Source organism: Sus scrofa, chromosome 9 (genome assembly GCF_054392235.1).
Source record: "Sus scrofa isolate SSC_HxYL_T2T_F1_AM1 chromosome 9, Sscrofa_HxYL_maternal_Yorkshire_Landrace_v2.0, whole genome shotgun sequence".
Classification (NCBI taxonomy): domain Eukaryota; kingdom Metazoa; phylum Chordata; class Mammalia; order Artiodactyla; family Suidae; genus Sus; species Sus scrofa.
The window spans coordinates 74,988,841-75,005,923 of record NC_139391.1 but is presented as its reverse complement, the minus strand read 5'-3'; the positions used below and the strand labels follow the sequence as shown (position 1 = coordinate 75,005,923).

The 17,083-nt window shown below is 37.7% G+C and overlaps 1 protein-coding gene across 2 annotated transcripts in view; it reads left to right on the top strand.

Moving 5' to 3' along the window:
• Window positions 1-17,083, top strand: part of LOC106504949 (uncharacterized) — a 631,734-nt gene that overhangs the window by 590 nt on the left and 614,061 nt on the right. The window contains exon 1 of one of the 2 annotated variants that reach the window (XM_084977001.1): window positions 76-161. The exons of the other annotated variant lie outside the window; for it this stretch is intronic. The gene's annotated coding sequence lies outside the window, so the exon portion shown is untranslated. Of the gene's footprint in view, window positions 1-75; window positions 162-17,083 lie in introns of those variants that run through there. 2 annotated transcript variants of the gene reach the window in all.

Below are 17,083 nucleotides of genomic sequence, written 5' to 3'. Positions count from 1 at the left end.
CACGGATTGGGGTGGGGGTGGCGGGAGGGGGAGGGGAGGGAGGGAGAGAGGGAGGCGCGCGGAGGCGGGCCTCGCAGGACGCGCCGCCAGGGGCTGCGCGCCAGGAGGGCGCAGAGCGCGGAGCCTGCCTTGGACGCCGACTGGAGGGCCTGGCGGGCGAGGTGGGCTAGTGAGGAGCCTGGGCGGACTCGAGGAGCTCGAAGGGGGTGAAGGGAGAGTGTGGGGAGAACCCGGAGGACGTGGAGCGCTGAGGGGGGCGAGCAGTGAGGCGAGGAGTCCGTACTACGCGGTCCTGGGGAGCAGCCGAGTGTCCGCCCTTCGCCAGCCCGCCTCTGCAGGGCTCCGCTGGGGTCCCTTTTGAAACCGCTCTAGAAAAATCCAACCCGCTTTTCTACTCCACTGCTTGTGTGCTGTTATGGTCGCCTTTCCAACTCCAAACTTGGCTTTTTATTAAGCCCCCCGCCCCAGTCCCCTCTTCCCCACTCTCAGCTCCTGACAAGTCTCTGAAAAACTGCGCTTTTTATCCTGTTTGTATTTTTTTCCCTTACCTCTACCCTCCCAAATCATCTTTTGACTGAACTGAGTCCTTGGAATAAAATATTCACAAATGCCCTTTCATTCCCTGTTTCCTGGGACAGGAGAACCCTCAGAGCCGGCGGGCTGCTTAGTAGTTTGCTTGCTTTGACCTTCACTCAAGCTGGTGGCGCTCGAGCTTTGGTGCTGGAGAAAAGAGGGTTAGGACTGGGGTCAGGATACCTGGATTCCTGGGAAAGCCACTTAACTGCGAGGGCCGCAATGGCCTCGCTTGCTCTGGGCATTTCTGAGCTGTAAAGGCACCTTTGGTTTCGGGATTATGTAAATTTTCTCCCAGCAGATTGCGAAATAGTCAGGTATCCTTTACCTTTTGTGCTGAAGATGTCTGCAAAATAAGAGATCTTTATTCTCAGATATAAAATTGATTTCCTGAAAATTCTCAAATTTGGGGGATTTTTTTTTCGTGGTGGTAAACTCCTATTTCAGCAACTTTAAGCTTGAAAAAATTCTCTCTCGGTGGTTTATTAACCAGGAAAAAACTCTTGAAGCTGGTCTTGAATCGATCATTGAACTGCACTTTCCCCTCAGTAGTCTATACACAGATTAACCTTTGCAAATGCTGCTTTGGAAATACACGCTTTGTTTGACTTGACATGTGCCCCCTCCCCTACCGCCAAATATAATTAAGGTTTAAAGTTTAGATATAAGCTACCTTTTAGTGATGTGGCAGGACGTCACAGCATTGGCAGCTGGTAAAATTCTTTCCACTTTGGTAACTGGAAAAAAATTTTACATCTATTTTTATTATTTTGCTTCAACACTACTCTGAATTAACGAAATCAGTATTTTTTAGCACTTCTGGAGGACAGGTAAAAGAAATTCATTAATCTTAGTAGTTGATGAAAAATATTTAGCTTTCCCATGTTCTTAAAAAAAAGCGATTGTATTATATAAATTTCACAAAAGATTATTCAAAAATAAAACATTTAAAATTTTTTATTAGGGTATAGTTGATTTACAGTGTTGTGCCAATTTCTGCTGTACAGCAAGGTGACCCAATCATTTATACACACACACACACACACACACACACACACACACACACACATTCCTTTTTTTTTTTTTTTTTTTTGTCTTTTTGCTATTTCTTGGGCGGCTCCTGCGGCATATGGAGGTTCCCAGGCTAGGGGTCCAATTGGAGCTGTAGCCACTGGCCTACGCCAGAGCCACAGCAACGCAGGATCCTAGCCGCGTCTGCAACCTACACCACAGCTCACGGCAACGCCAGATCGTTAACCCACTGAGTAAGGGCAGGGACCGAACCCACAACCTCATGGTTCCTAGTCGGATTCGTTAACCACTGTGCCACGATGGGAACTCCCACATTCCCTTTTTAATTTTACTTGGTTTTTTTTTTGTCTTTTTAGGGCTGCACCCATGCATTTGGAGGTTCTCAGGCTAGGGGTCAAATCGGAGCTGCAGCTTGCCGGCCCATGCCACATCAATGCCAGGTCCAAACTGCGTCTTCGACCTACACCACAGCTCATGGCAGTGCCGGATCCTTAACCCACTTTGGGAGGCCAGGGATCAAACTTGTGTCCTCATGGATGCTAGTCAGGTTTGTTAACCATTGAGCCATGACGGGAACTCATTTTATTTTTGTCTTTTTAGAGTACATTCCCTTTTTTTATATTATCCTCCATCATGGTTTATCCTAAAAGACTGGTTATAACTCTCTGTGCTATACTGTAGAACTTCTTTGCTTATCCATTCTAAATGTAATAGTTTGCATCTACTAACCCCAACAAAAATAATGCGTGTTTAAACTATCCTAAACTATAAATTATTGTGTAAGACATGTAGATAAGCCATATATTTTAAATCTTTTTAACGGCTATCTTAACATGAACTCAGACGATCAAAAAAAAAAAAAAATCAAGTTATTTGTGAAATCACTTAGCCTACAAGAGAATCTGTGAGTCAATAATTTGGCAATTGCCAGAAGGAATGTCTCCTCTTCCTATTAAAATACTTAAACTATTAAAATAAGCAGACAGCCTTGAAAGAAAATCTCATGTTGCCAAATGTGTTCCCAAAATTGTTGGTATGGATACAAAGCATAATTCCTTTCAACTTATTCCATAGTTACTGTCGTTTTTACTATTGTTTTCAGTTGGGATTTCAGAGTATAAAAATAATTCCCCAAGATTTTTCCGGGTCACGATGAGCTTTCTGAGAAATCTCTTCAGTTCCCTAAAGGAGGAATGGATTCCACCGAAGTGCAGCAATAATTTATTAAATGGATCTCTAGCGGCCTAGATGTAACACAGTTTTTTCTTTGAAGTTATTATGCAGTTGAGTAACTTTTAGAGTGGTAGTTTCCAAAGTGTGTAACTTCAAGCACTAGTCCCTCAAGATGCTCCTCCAAGTAAAATACATTCACTGCAAGTAACACATTCAACTACAAGTATTTATTGAGCCCTCAACCAGGGCACACCTGCTGAGGCACCAGGAACAATAGTGAAGAAAAGAGAGATACCTACCTGTCCTGTTAGAATTTATAGTTGGGTGGGGAAGACAAATTAGTAAACAAGTGCAAATGAGATTTACATATATTTGTTTACATAAGTAAAATAAGTGTGAATTTTGATGAAAATAACAGACTTTGAGATGAACTGAAGAACCTCTTTCTTTCAGAGATTCACAATGCATGTTAATGGGTTTAAAGGCTCTGAGAATTTCTACCAAAAAAGATGTTTACTTATTCCCAATAAAGTCCCCCCAGTTTTTTGAACACTGAATCTTTGTGAGCAATGCTATGAATAAAATAGAACCAGGGAGTTCCCATTGTGGCGCAGCGATTAACAAACCCAACTAGGATCCATGAGGATGTGGGTTCGATTCCTGGTCTCACTCAGTGGGTTAAGGATCTGGCATTGCTGTGAGCTTTTATGCAGGCCAACACCGATTTGACCCCTAGCCTGGGAACCTCCTTATGCTGTGGTGAGGCCCTAAAAAAAGAGAGAGAAAAAAAAGAATTGATGAGAAAGTAGAAAAATTAGAATCTACATACATTGCTGTTGGGAACATAAAGTGGTACACCTCACAATTCCACTCCTAGGTACATACCCAAGACAACTGAAAACATATGTCCTCAGAAAAACTTGCATTCAAATGTTCACTGCAGTATTATTTAAAATAGCTCAGAAGTGGAAGCAACTCAAATATCAGTTGATGATAGTAAAACTGAAATGTAGTGTATCCATGCAATAGGATATTATTCAGGTATTATAAAAATATAAATGAAGTACTGATACAGAGTACAGCATATATGAATCTTGAAAAATTGATCCATGAGTTTTCTTGTGGCACAGCAGATTAGGGCTCTGGCATTGTCACTGTAGCAGCTCAGATTGCTGCTGTGGTGCGGTTCGATTCTTAGCTGGGGAACTAGGCCCGGGATCTCTACATGCCTCGGGTGGGACCAAAAAAAAAAAAAAAAAAAAAAAATCAGTCCAGATGAAAGCTGCCGGGCATAAAAGCCCATGTTTTTTTTTATGATTCCATTATATAAAATATCCAGAATAGACAAATTCATACAGACAGAAAAGAAACTAGTAGTTGCTAATCTACTAGTGGGGAGGGGAATGGGGAATGACTGTTTAATGGGTAGAAGGTTTCTTTTTGATAGGATGAAAATATCCTGGAATTAGGTAATGGTGATAGTTTCAGAACTTTTTGAATATACTAGAAACAACTGAATGAACACTTCAAAAGAGAGAAATTTATAGTATGTGAATGATATTTCAATAATAAAAAATCATAATCAAGAATTCTCTAAAAAATTTAATAAATGAGCAGATGTAGGCTTAGTTTCTAACAAGACATTCCCTTCTAATGAAGACCAAATAATATTAATTTATGCTCTTCCAAGGTATATTTAGCAGCTGATAGAAGGAAAAAAGTTATGGGAGAAATTGGTCACTATCCAGGCTCATTTTATTTGAAGCATTTTTATTATATAATTTACTGGTATACAATATAGTGTTCACAATTTTTAAAGGTTATACTCCATTTATGATTATTATAAAATATTGGCTATATTCACTGGGTTGTAAAATATATCCTTATACCGTATTTTACACCTAGTAGTTTGTACCTCAGGATCCCCTCCCCCTCCCTATATTACCCCTCCCTCTTCCCTCTTCCCACTAATAACCACTAGTTTGTTCTTTTATATCTGTGAGTCTTCTTCCAGTTTGTTGTATATTTTAGATCCCATAAATAAGTGAAAACATACAGTATTTGTCTTTCTCTGTATTTCACTTAGCATGATGGCTTCTAAGTCCATTCATATTGCTGCAAATGCCAAGATTTCATTCTTTTTTATGGCTGAGTAATATTCCATTGTGTATCTATATCTACCTGTCTATCTATCCACACCATTTATCTGTTGATGGATAATTAGTTGCTTCCATATCTTGGCAATTGTAAATAATGCTGCTATGAATGCTGGGGTCCATGTATCTTTTCGAAAGCTCACTTTAATTAAAGTATGTTAAACCTAGAAGATCTACAGAGTTACAGTCAGTACCACACTCACACTACAAACAGCAATTTAATTTCTGTCCAGAAAATCTCATTCTTCACACTCAATTGTCTGAACTTTTTGTGAAACTCAGGTCCTCACTTTCCAGTTGTATGGCATTGGACAAGTTGCTTAGCTTCTCTCAGTCTTGATTTTCTCATCTATTAAATGAGTTTAAGAATGTCCACCTAATAGGATTGTTGTGAATATTAAATGATGGAAAGTGCCTCCTACCCACTAATTAGTATATACGTTAGATATTATTTAACAAACTTGCACATTTGTTTTGGTTTCACAGTTATGAACATGTTCTAACCATAAGAAATTTACAGAAAGTTTCATTCTTGAACATATTCATGTAATATCTAATAAAAAATTTAAGTCAACAATACGGACATTGAAGTTCCCCCCCCTTTTTTTTTTGGTTTCCCCTTTCTTTTTTCTTTCACATTTTACTCAAATTTAAGAAATGCTAGTCTAGGAGTTCCTGTCATGGCTCAGTGGTTAACAAATCTGACTAGGAACCATGAGGTTGTGGGTTCAATCCCTGGCCTTGCTCAGTGGATTGAGGATCCGGCATTGCCATGAGCTGTGGTGTAGTTTGCAGATGCTGCTCGGATCACCCATTGCTGTGGGCTGTGATGTAGGCTGGCAGCTACAATTCCGATTCAACCCCTAGCCTGGGAACCTCCATATGCCGAGGGAGCGGCGCTAAAAAAGGCAAAAACAAAAAAAGAAAAAAGAAAAAAAAGAAATGGCTAGTCTAAAGTAAACCTTGTCTCTTCTTTCTCTCTGTACTACATCACAGGTATCGTTTTTAAGTCTTAAAAATTAATAAGGATCAACCATAGTCAACTCCAGTTGTATTGTTAGCAACTTAACATTTTAGTTGAAATATTACTGAGTAAATGAAAAAGGCAGCACGTTGCATGCAATTTTGTGGACCAGGAGAAGTCTTCAATGACTCGTGTAAACTTTTAGCAAGTTGCTTAACCATTCTGGGCCTGAGTGAGCGTGTCTTTAAATTAGAGATTGACTTTTGAGCCTTTTTAAGGTCTAATATTCTATGACATTTTCAATGTACCCATTATTATATTATGATAAGTTGTTATGTACACCTTGTATTTGATAAAGAAACATACCATCATGTTGTGAGCAAATTCAACTAGTCTCATGGGCCATGGGAAGAGACAGAGGCCTGACCAGCCCACCCACTTGAAGTGTACATCATGTGAGTGAGGAAGCCCTCTTGGATGTCCAAGCCAAGACTTCAGATGACTTCAGCCCCATTTACCATCTGAGCAAACGCATGAAAGGCTCCAAAATGAGAATCACCAAGCTGAGGTCAGTCAACTCACAAAATTGTGAAAGATAACAAATTGTTTTATGCTGTCAATTTGGTGGCAAGTTGTTATGCAGTGATAGATAAGCTTGTTTCAGGACTAAAAAATACTAATTTTCTCTTTTGACCAAAAATATCTATATTTTTATTTTTATTTTTTATTTTTTAAATTAAAAAAAATTTTTTTTTGTCTTTTTGCCATTTCTTGGGCCACGTCTGCGGCATATGGAGGTTCCCAGGCTACAGGCCTAATCGGAGCTGTAGCCACCGGCCTACGCCAGAGCCACAGCAACACCAGAACCAAGCTGCATCTGCAGCCTACACCACAGCTCACGGCAATGCCAGATCCTTAATCCAGTGAGCAAGGCCAGAGATCGAACCCGCAACCTCATGGTTCCTAGTAGGAGTCGTTAACCACTGAGCCACGATGGGAACTCCTACTTTATATTTTTAAAAAGCACAGCCATAAACCTTTTTTTTTTTTTTCAGTAGACAATTTCCTTCTTTGTTTCATTATTAAAAAAAAAAATCACAAAGACATTATTTCATGGTTTCATGTCATTTCATCATCTTTTTGATGCCTGGTTTAAAATGCAGTTTCCAGGAATAATTAACAAATCCTGTTGTTAATACCCATGAGATAAACCAGCTTTAAGAAACAAAACACAGCTGCTATTTCTGAAACTTAATTGTTTGACCCTTATGACTATAAAAGGATCAGAGAAGATTAGGAATGGGAGAGATGTTAAATAGGAAGAGAGATCTATAGAGATATTAAGATTTTAAACTGTTTTATTATTTTTAGCATTATATTTTACCTAGGTCATTTGTTTCACCACATATTTAAATAAAACTGAAATGTCCTTTAAAATGTCGGACTTTTATAACTCTAAACCCAACTATCTCTAAAAAAGAGATTGTCACTTATTTTTGTAGAAATGTTTTAAGAATTAACAAAGTGTTTATAAATAACAAAGTGTTATATAATACTTAATTTCATACAATACCCTCAAATTCTATTTAGGTCAAAGTGTTAAAAATTTAAAGTTCTGTGTTTTTTAAAAACATAAGCTGAGGGCAAACAACAATAAGCAAAGCAGATCCCACCTTCATGGTTTAAAGTACCATGAAGTCACCAATGGAGTGAGATTAGTTAGAAAAGAAAAGAATTCCAGGAGTTCCCGTCGTTGCTCAGTGGTTAATGAATCTGACTTGGAACCATGAGGTTGCGGGTTCGATCTCTGGCCTTGCTCAGTGGGTTAAGGATCTGGCGTTGCCGTGAGCTGTGGTGTAGGCTGCAGATGCAGCTTGGTTCTGGTGTTGCTGTGGCTCTGGCGTAGGCCGGTGGCTACAGCTCCGATTAGGCCTGTAGCCTGGGAACCTCCATATGCCGCAGAAGCGGCCCAAGAAAATGGCAAAAAACCAAAACAACAACAACAACAAAAAAAAAACAAAAAAAAAAAAGAAAAGAATTCCAGGGATTGAGCTTTGGAACATTCCACTATGCTGTGGTGAGAGAGATAATGTATAAAGGACAAAGGAAATGAAGATGCCACTAATGAGGTAAGGGAAAAGTGGGACCATTGAGTGTCCTGGAAGCCAAGTGAAAAGAATATTTCAAGGAAAGGGGAATAATCAGCTGGTCAAGTGTGTTTGTGTGATCAAGTAGAATGAGAAATTAGAACAAGATTTACAATGTTAAAGTCATCGGTGACTTACCTCCTGGGAGTTGGTTCAGAGAGGGAGAAGAGAAACTGAAGACAAGTCAAAGAACAGACCAATCCAAGTATAGACAACTCTTTGTAAGACTTTTGCTGTAAAATCGAGGAGAGAAATGGAGTCATGACTGGAGGAGAAAACAGGGTCCTGAGCCAGGAACATTGTAAAGATGGAAAATGAATTGTAAGCATATGCTTATGGGAAACATCCATAGAGATTTAAGATTGGTGATGCAGAATGGAGCAAGGTCATTGAGGAGGAAAGGACGGATGGGACTTAGCGCATGAATGGTGGTGTTGGCCTTTGCTAGGGGGATGAGCAGTTTATCCTCAGTAGGAGAAAAGACACTATAGATGGGTCCAGATGCAGCGAAGTGATGTTATGTGTGAGCTTAACTATAGCTTTACTATGACTGCTTCTTTCTCTTCGTGAGATAGGAAGCAATTGTCTGCTGAGAGTGAGGATGAGGGAAAATGAAAATTTGGGAAAAAAGGGAGAGGCATGAAAAATTGGACATATCAAATACACACAATAAGAAAGTAAAAATATGTTTCAGTGTCCAGTAATCACCACAGCCATGAATGGAATAAACTTTCCAGTTAAAAGCCAAAAATTTCAGGCTGGATTGAAACAAACACTTATGTTAGTTATATGAGTCAGGTATAAAATGCAAGAACACAAAAATCCAGAAATTAAGGATACAAAAGGAGTACCTGTCAAATATCAAGTAAAAGAAACATGATCAACATGATCTAGGTATATTACTACCAGATAAAATTACTTTAAAAAGGTCATTACATAATGATAAAATATTCAGTTCACCAAGAAGATAAAATAATTCTATATTTGTATGCTTCTAACAATGTGGCTTCAAAACATAATATGATGGAACTATAAGAATATTTTTAAAAATCTACCACAATAGTATGAGATTTTAACATACTTTTTGAAAAATTGAATCTTTAATTAAAATCTTTTTATAGAGTCAACCATAAACAACAAATAAAACTAGGCACAGGAGGCATTCTTGATTAGTTATCCAAACATTCAAAGAATAGACCAATGCAATATAATACAAACTTTGCCAGACAACAGATTGAAGAAGAATGTTCCCCAGCTCATTTTATGAGGTTACAACAACCTCGAAACCAAAAGTAGTAAAAAAAAAAGGACAATTTTATTTTTTATTTCAAGGCAAAATTTTTTCTCAAATCAACAAACTGATTTGCTTGATAGCAAATTTTTTAAATTACTCAATGAATTTTATTACATTTATAGTTGTAAAACGATCATCACAACCTAATTTTACAGCATTTCCATCCCAAACCCCCAGTGGATCCCCCTACTCCCCAAACTGTCATTTGGAAACCATAAGTTTTTCCAAATCTGTGAGTCAGTATCTGTTCTGCAAAGAAGTTCACTGTGTCCTCTTTAAATTTTTTTTTTATTTTTTAAATTATTATTATTATTTTTTAATAGTTATTTCCCCAATACAATTTTTTTTCTACTGTACAGCATGGTGACCCAGTTACACATACATGTACACATTCTATTTTCACACATTATCATGCTCCATCATAAGTGACTAGACATAGTTCCCAGTGCTACACAGCAGGATCTCATTGCTAATTCGTTCTAAAGGCAATAGTTTGTATCTATTAACCCCAAGATCCCCAACCACCCCACTCTCTCCCCCTTCCCCTTGGCAACCACAAGTCTATTCTCCAAGTCCATGATTTTCTTTTCTGTGGAAAGGTTCATTTGTGCCGTATATTAGATTCCAGATATAAGTGATATCATATAGTACTTGTCTTTCTCTTTCTTTACTTCACTTAGGATGAGAGTCTCTAGTTCCATCCATGTTGCTGCAAATGGCATTATTTCATTCTCTTTTATGGCTGAGTAGTATTCCATTGTGTATATATACCACATCTTCCTATTCAATCATCTGTTAATGGACATCTGGGTTGTTTCCATGTCTTGGCTATTGTGAATAGAGCTTCAATGAACATGTGGGTGCATGTGTCTTTTTCAAGGAAAGTTTTGTCCAGATATATGCCCAAGAGTGGGATGGCTGGGTCATGTGGTAGTTTTATGTATAACTTTCTAAGGTACCTCCATACTGATCTCCATAGTGGTTGTACCAGCTTACATTCCCATAACAGTGCAGGAGGGTTCCCTTTTCTCTACACCCCCTCCAGCATTTGTTATTTGTGGACTTATTAATGATGGCTATTCTTACTGGTGTGAGGTGGTATCTCGTGGTAGTTTTCATTTGCATTTCTCTAATAATCAGGGATGTTGAACATTTTTTCTTGTGCTTGTTAGCCATCAGTACATCTTCCTTGGAAAATTGTCTATTCAGGTCTTTTGCCCATTTTTCCATTGGGTTATTGGCTTTTTTGTTGTTGGGTTGTATAAGTTGCCTGTATGTTCTAGAGATTAAACTCTTGTCAGTTGCATCATTTGAAACTATACTCTTCCATTCTGTAAGTTGTCTTTTTGTTTTCTTTTTGGTTTCTTTGGCTGTGCAAAAACTAGTCAGTTTGATTAGTTCACATGGGTTTATTTTGGCTTTTATTTCTGTTGCTTTGGGAGACTACCCTGAGAAAACATTCATAAGGTTGACGTCAGAGAATGTTTTGCCTATGTTCTCTTCCAGGAGTTTGATGGTGTATTGTCTTATATTTAAGTCTTTCAGCCATTTTGAGTTTATTTTCATGCATGGTGTGAAGGTGTGTTCTAGTTTCATTGATTTACATGCAGCTGTCCTGGTTTCCTAAAAATGCTTTCTGAAAACACTGTCTTTTTCACATTTTATGTTCTTACCCCCTTTGTTTTTATGTTCTTACCCCCTTTGTCAAAGATTAATTGACCGTAGGTGTCTAGGTTTATTTCTGGGTTCTCTATTCTGTTCCATTGGTCTGTATGTCTGTTTTGGTACCAGTACCACACTGTCTTGATGACGGTGACTTTGTAATATCGCCTGAAGTCTGGGAGAGTTATGCCTCCTGCTTGGTTTTTGTTCTTCAGAATTGCTTTGGCAATTCTGGGTCTTTTGTGGTTCCATATAAATGTTTGGATTGCTTGTTCTAGTTCTGTGAAAAATGTCTTGGGTAATTTGATAGGGATTGCATTGAATCTGTGTCCTTTTTTCAGATTCCATATGTAAGTGTTAGCATTTGATGTTGGTGTCTCACCATTTGACTGACTTCACTTAGCATGATAATTTCTATGTCCATCCATGTTGCTGCAAAGTCTGTTATTTCTTTCCTTTTAATGGCTGAGTAATATTCCATTGTGTTTGTGTACCACTTCTTTATCCACTCCTCTGTCAATGGACGTTTAGATTGTTTCCATGTCTTGGCTATAGTATAGAATGCTGCAGTGAACACTGGAGTACATGTATCTTTTCAAGTCATGGTTTTCTCTGAATAGATGCCCAGGAGTGGGATTGCTTGATCAAATGGTAATTCTATTTTCAGTTTCCTAAGGAATCTCCATACTATTATCCATAGTGGCTGCACAAATTTACATTCCCACCAACAGTGCAATAGGGTTCCCTTTTCTCCATATTCTCTCCAGCATTTGATTGTAGACTTTTTAATGATGCCCACTCTGGCTGGTGTAAGGTGGTACCTCATAGTGGTTTTGATTTACATTTCTCTAATAATTAGTGATGTTGAACATGATTGATAGCAAATTCGAAATGAAAAGAAAGTAACATTGTGGTTAAGCTTATTACAGGAATGTTAGATGATTTAACATTAGAAAATATATTAATGTGAGAGTTCCTCTCGTGGTGCAGTGGAAACAAATCCTACTAGGAACCATGAGGTTGCAGGTTCAATCCCTGGCCTCATTCAGTGGGTTAAGGATCTGGCGTTGCTGTGAGCTGTGGTGTATGTCGAAGACGCAGCTCAGATCCCGCGTTGTTGTGGCTGTGGTATAGACCAGCAGCTACAGCTCCAATTCAACCCCCAGCTTGGGAACCTCCATATGCCATGGGTGCAGCCCTAAAAAGACAAAACAAAAAGAAAAGAAAAGAAAATATATGAATGTGATTCACTATAGTATCAGTTCAAGGGAGAAAATCATATGATCATCTCAAAAGATGCAGAAAAAGAATTCTGCATAACTATCCATGAAAAAAAAAAAACTCTTAGCAAATGGAATAAAAGGAAACTTTTAAAAATTGAAAGTATAGTTGATTTACAGTATTGTTTTAGTTTCAGGTATACAGCAAAATGATTCAGTTAAATATACAATTTTTAAATTTTCCATTATAAATTATTATAAGCTATTGAATGTTATTCCCTTTGATAATAGTAAATCCTTGTTGCTTATCTATTTTATATATAGCATGAAAGTGTATACTAAGTGTACCTGTTAATCCCAGACTCCTAATTTATTAACCCCATTTCCCTTTGGTAACCACAAATTTGTTTTCTGTATCTGTTTCTGTTTTGTATTAGAGTCCATAGATAAGTAATATCATATAATATTTGTCTTTCTCTGTGTGACTTACATTACGGGAACTCCAGAACCTCTTTACACTCTTAAAAATTATTTGAAGAATTTCACAGAGTTTTTGTTTCTGTGGGTTATATCTGTCAATATTTACTATCTTAAAAATTAAAACAGAAATTAAAAAATTTTTTCATTTATATAACATAATATACCAATTATATGTTAATATATATAACATTTTTATGAAAAACAGCTATATTTTCTAAAATAAAAAGTGAGAGGAGTTTCCACTGTGGCACAGTGGGTTAAGAATTCAACTGCAGTGGCTTGGGTCACTACAGGGGTATGGGTTTAATCCTGGCCCCGCACAGTGTATTAAAGGATCTGGTGTGTTTCCACAGCAGCTCAGATTCAGTCCCTGGTCGGGGAACTTCCATATGTAGCCATTTAAAAAAGAAAAAAATAGTGAGAAAAGTGGCATTGTTTTACAGTTTTTTCACAAATTACTTTAATGCCTGTCTTAATAGGGATATAATTGATTTACAGTGCTGCATTAGTTTCAGGTGTACAGCAAAGTAGGCCATATATACATATTCTTTTTCAGCTTCTTTTCCCATATAGGTTATTACAGAATATTGAGTAGAGTTCTCTGTACCATACAGTAGGTCCTTGCTAATTATATTTTTTCTTTTCTTTTCTTTTTTTTTTTTTTTTTTTTTTTGCTTTATAGGGCCACATGTGCGGCATATGGAAGTTCCCAGGTTAGGGGCTGATTTCGATCTGCGGCTGTAGCTGCTAGGGGTTGAATTCAGCCTATACCACAGCCATAGCAACACAGTGTCTGAGCTGTTTCTGCGACCTATACTGTAGCTCACAACAATGCCAGATCTTTAACCCACTGAGTGAGGCCAGGCATGGAAGCTGAATCCTCATGAATACTAGTTGGGCTTGTTATTGCTGAGCCACAGTGGAAACTCTTAGTTATCTATTTCATATATGTATCTGTTAATCTCAAACTCCTAATTTGTCTCTTCTTCCCATATTTCCTCTTTGGTGACCAAGTTTGATTTCAAGATCTGTGAGTCTATTTCTGTTTTGTAAATAAGTTCATATTGTAAATTAGTATTTTTATTACATTCCACATGTAAGTGATATTGTATGAAATTTGCCTTTCTCTGCCTGACCTACTTCATTTAGTGTATTAATCTCTAGGTCCATCTATGTTGCCGCAAATAGCATTATTTTGTTCTTTTTATGGCTGAGTAATAATCCATTGTGTATATGTAAACAGATTATTTGTTTCTTAATTCAGCCTGTTGCAATATCACAGGTCATGTAGTCTCTGGAAAACTCTACTCTTCACTTGCGAGAAAATGAACTTGAAAAAGTGAAAAACATTTTAATGTTATTTTGAAAATAGTTTTATATAGGAATATGTACATAGTAGCTAAAATGGTAAAGGAAAGTGAGGGAATGATAGACCAAAAATTTAGCATGGTGTCTGCTTCTGAGGATGGGAGTAGGGATTCAGCTATAACAAGGACGGGCACTTAAGGGGTCTCTGAGACACTAAGATTTTATTCTTAAACTGATGTCTGCTACACGAGTGTTCATTTCACTAGTATTATTTTAACTATGCATACATATTTTCATATACATCGTATGTAAATATGACAATTTAAAACGTATAGTGTAATACAAATCAATTCAAAATGACTAAGTAATACTGGAAATACATTGGCTTTCAAATTGAAAGAGAGAGCTTCAGGTATGGTTAGATCCAGAGTCTACCCCTGTAGCTGGGGAAGAGGTTATCTTCCATCAGAGCATGTGGACTGCACTGAGAAAGAGTGAATACCAGAATGAAGAATCACTGAAAGAGGATGAGTATAGGCAGGAAAAATTAGTCAATGTCTAGAGCCACAAAACGTAAAACAAGTGCCATAAATATTTCAGTTAGCATTTCTCATCTTGTCCCCAACTTTTAAAATCCTTGTTTTTCCTGTTTGACTTTTGCTAACCTGGATTTCTAGCTTAATGAAACATATTAAGAGGCATAATGACTTTATAATATCCTTCAGTTATTTTGTACTCATAACATTCCAACTTATGCTTTAACTTTTTGCTCAAAAGATATTTTGATTCAACAATAAACATTCTTTTTAAGTGTGGTAGCATTCTGACTGAGAAATAACTTGTTAAAATAGTGATTTGTGTGCCTGTGTCTTTGCATTCCAAATATTTCTACAGGTTATAATTAGGATCATATTGACTGAATATAACTGCAATTTTATTTTATGTTATTTAATTTTTCATATTTTTCTAATTTTGAAACTGTATTAGACAAGTTTCCCAAGCTAATTATTATATCATAGTTTATCACTTCTTTTGAATAATTATAGTTTTAAACAATTTAAAATTTCCCTTTTAAGCTCAAAAGTTTTAAAGAAAATTATGATAGAAATCTTTCAAGAGTTCTTAAATAGATTAAATACTGTTTAATTTTGTTCATGACTCAGAGTCATTAGGAATGTAAATTACTTTGTTATAATTACAGTAATTTTAGATGCAAGTAGCTGTTTGCATCTATACTTATGGAGACTATTCTAACTGGCAGGTATAAATTGTTTGTGTTTTTTGGTTCTACTCTCAGCATATGAACTTTAACTTTCTGAAGCTATTACTATGGCAGCACCTAGCAGCAAAACTCTTCTGAGTTATTATATTTGAAGTGCTACAAATTAATACACTAGTTAAAAACTTGATAAAACCATGTCAAAAGTATCTGTAAATAGGTTTTGAGTAAAGTTCTTACTGAAAATGAAGTACTTGAATTTTTAGAGTAAAGGAATTTTCTTTGTCTTTTAGGACCACATCTGCCTCATATGGAAGTTCCCAGGCTAGGGGTTGAATCAGAGTTGTAGCTGCCCACCTACACCACAGCTCTTGGCAACACCGGATCCTTAACTCACTGAGCAAGGCCAGGGATCGAACCCCTATTCTCATGGATTCTAGTTGGTTTGTTACCGCTGAGCCGCAACCGGAGCTCCTATAGAAAAAATTTTGATAGGCTTTTTATATCACAACAACTTTAAATTTTTTACTTACAATTGTCCTTCTTACAAATTTTCCAGTTATGTTTTACATAGTTGAATTTTCTAAGGGATCTAATGAACATGGAGTGTTTTATAGTCAGGAAAAATCGCTGAATATGAATAAGTGCTGAATTATTTCAATTATAGAACATGTAGGAGTTCCCGTCGTGGCTCAGTGGTTGGCAAACCCAACTAGCATCCATGAGGACGTGGGTTCAATCCCTGGCCTTGCTCAGTGAGTTAAGGATCTGGCGTTGCTGTGAGCTGTGGTGTAGGTCGCAGACGCAGCTCAGATCCTGTGTTGCTGTGGCTCTGGCATAGGCCAGCGCCTACAGCTCCTATTAACCCCCCAGCCTGGAAACCTCCATATGCCACCGGTATGGCCTTAAGAGACAAAAAAAAAAAAAAAAAATTATAGAACATGCCTTAAACATTGTAATGTTTAAATTCTGTTCTTCTTACACAGTGTTGACTTAAATTTTATAAATTCCATTCCAAGCTATCTATGATTTCTATTTAAAAAGATTTTGTTTTTAATTCTCTATTTCTTTTTCTTCAAAAATTACTTTAGTGATAAGTAAATAAATACAGCGTATTTCCACATTACCTACCTTCTTTTACCTATCATGCCCCTGTGTAAGCTCTCTTCACATTCTACTTGTCTAGAATGTCATTTTCTTCTAGTGAGACCCTGCTAAATTATCCACCTCTGCTAAGTGATCCACTGGTTAGAGTCTCCCCCCCACCTTTTTTTGGTCTTTTTAGGATCACACTTGTGGCATATGGAGGTTCCCAGGCTAGGGGTTGAATTAGCGCTACATCTGCTGGCCACAGCAACACCAGATCCGAGCCTCATCTCCAACCTACACCACAGCTCATGGCAGTGCCAGATCCTTAACCCACTGAGTAAGGCCAGGGATCAAACCTGCATCCTCATGAATCTTAGTCAGGTTCCTTATTGCTGAGCTGCAATGGGAACTCCAAGATCTCTTTTCTTTTTTTCTTTTTTGTCTTTTTGTTGTTGTTGTTGCTATTTCTTGGGCCGCTCCTGCGCATATGGAGGTTCCCAGGCTAGGGGTTGAATCGGAGCTGTAGCCACCGGCCTACGCCAGAGCCACAGCAACTCGGGATCCAAGCCGCGTCTGCAACCTACACCACAGCTCATGGCAACGCCGGATCATTAACCCACTGAGTAAGGGCAGGGACTGAACCCGCAACCTCATGGTTCCTAGTCAGATTTGTTAACCACTGCGCCACGACGGGAACTCCGATCTCTTTTCTTTATAAGACCTTTCTTCATTTCTCCTAGCCCACACAAAACTCCCTCCTCTATAA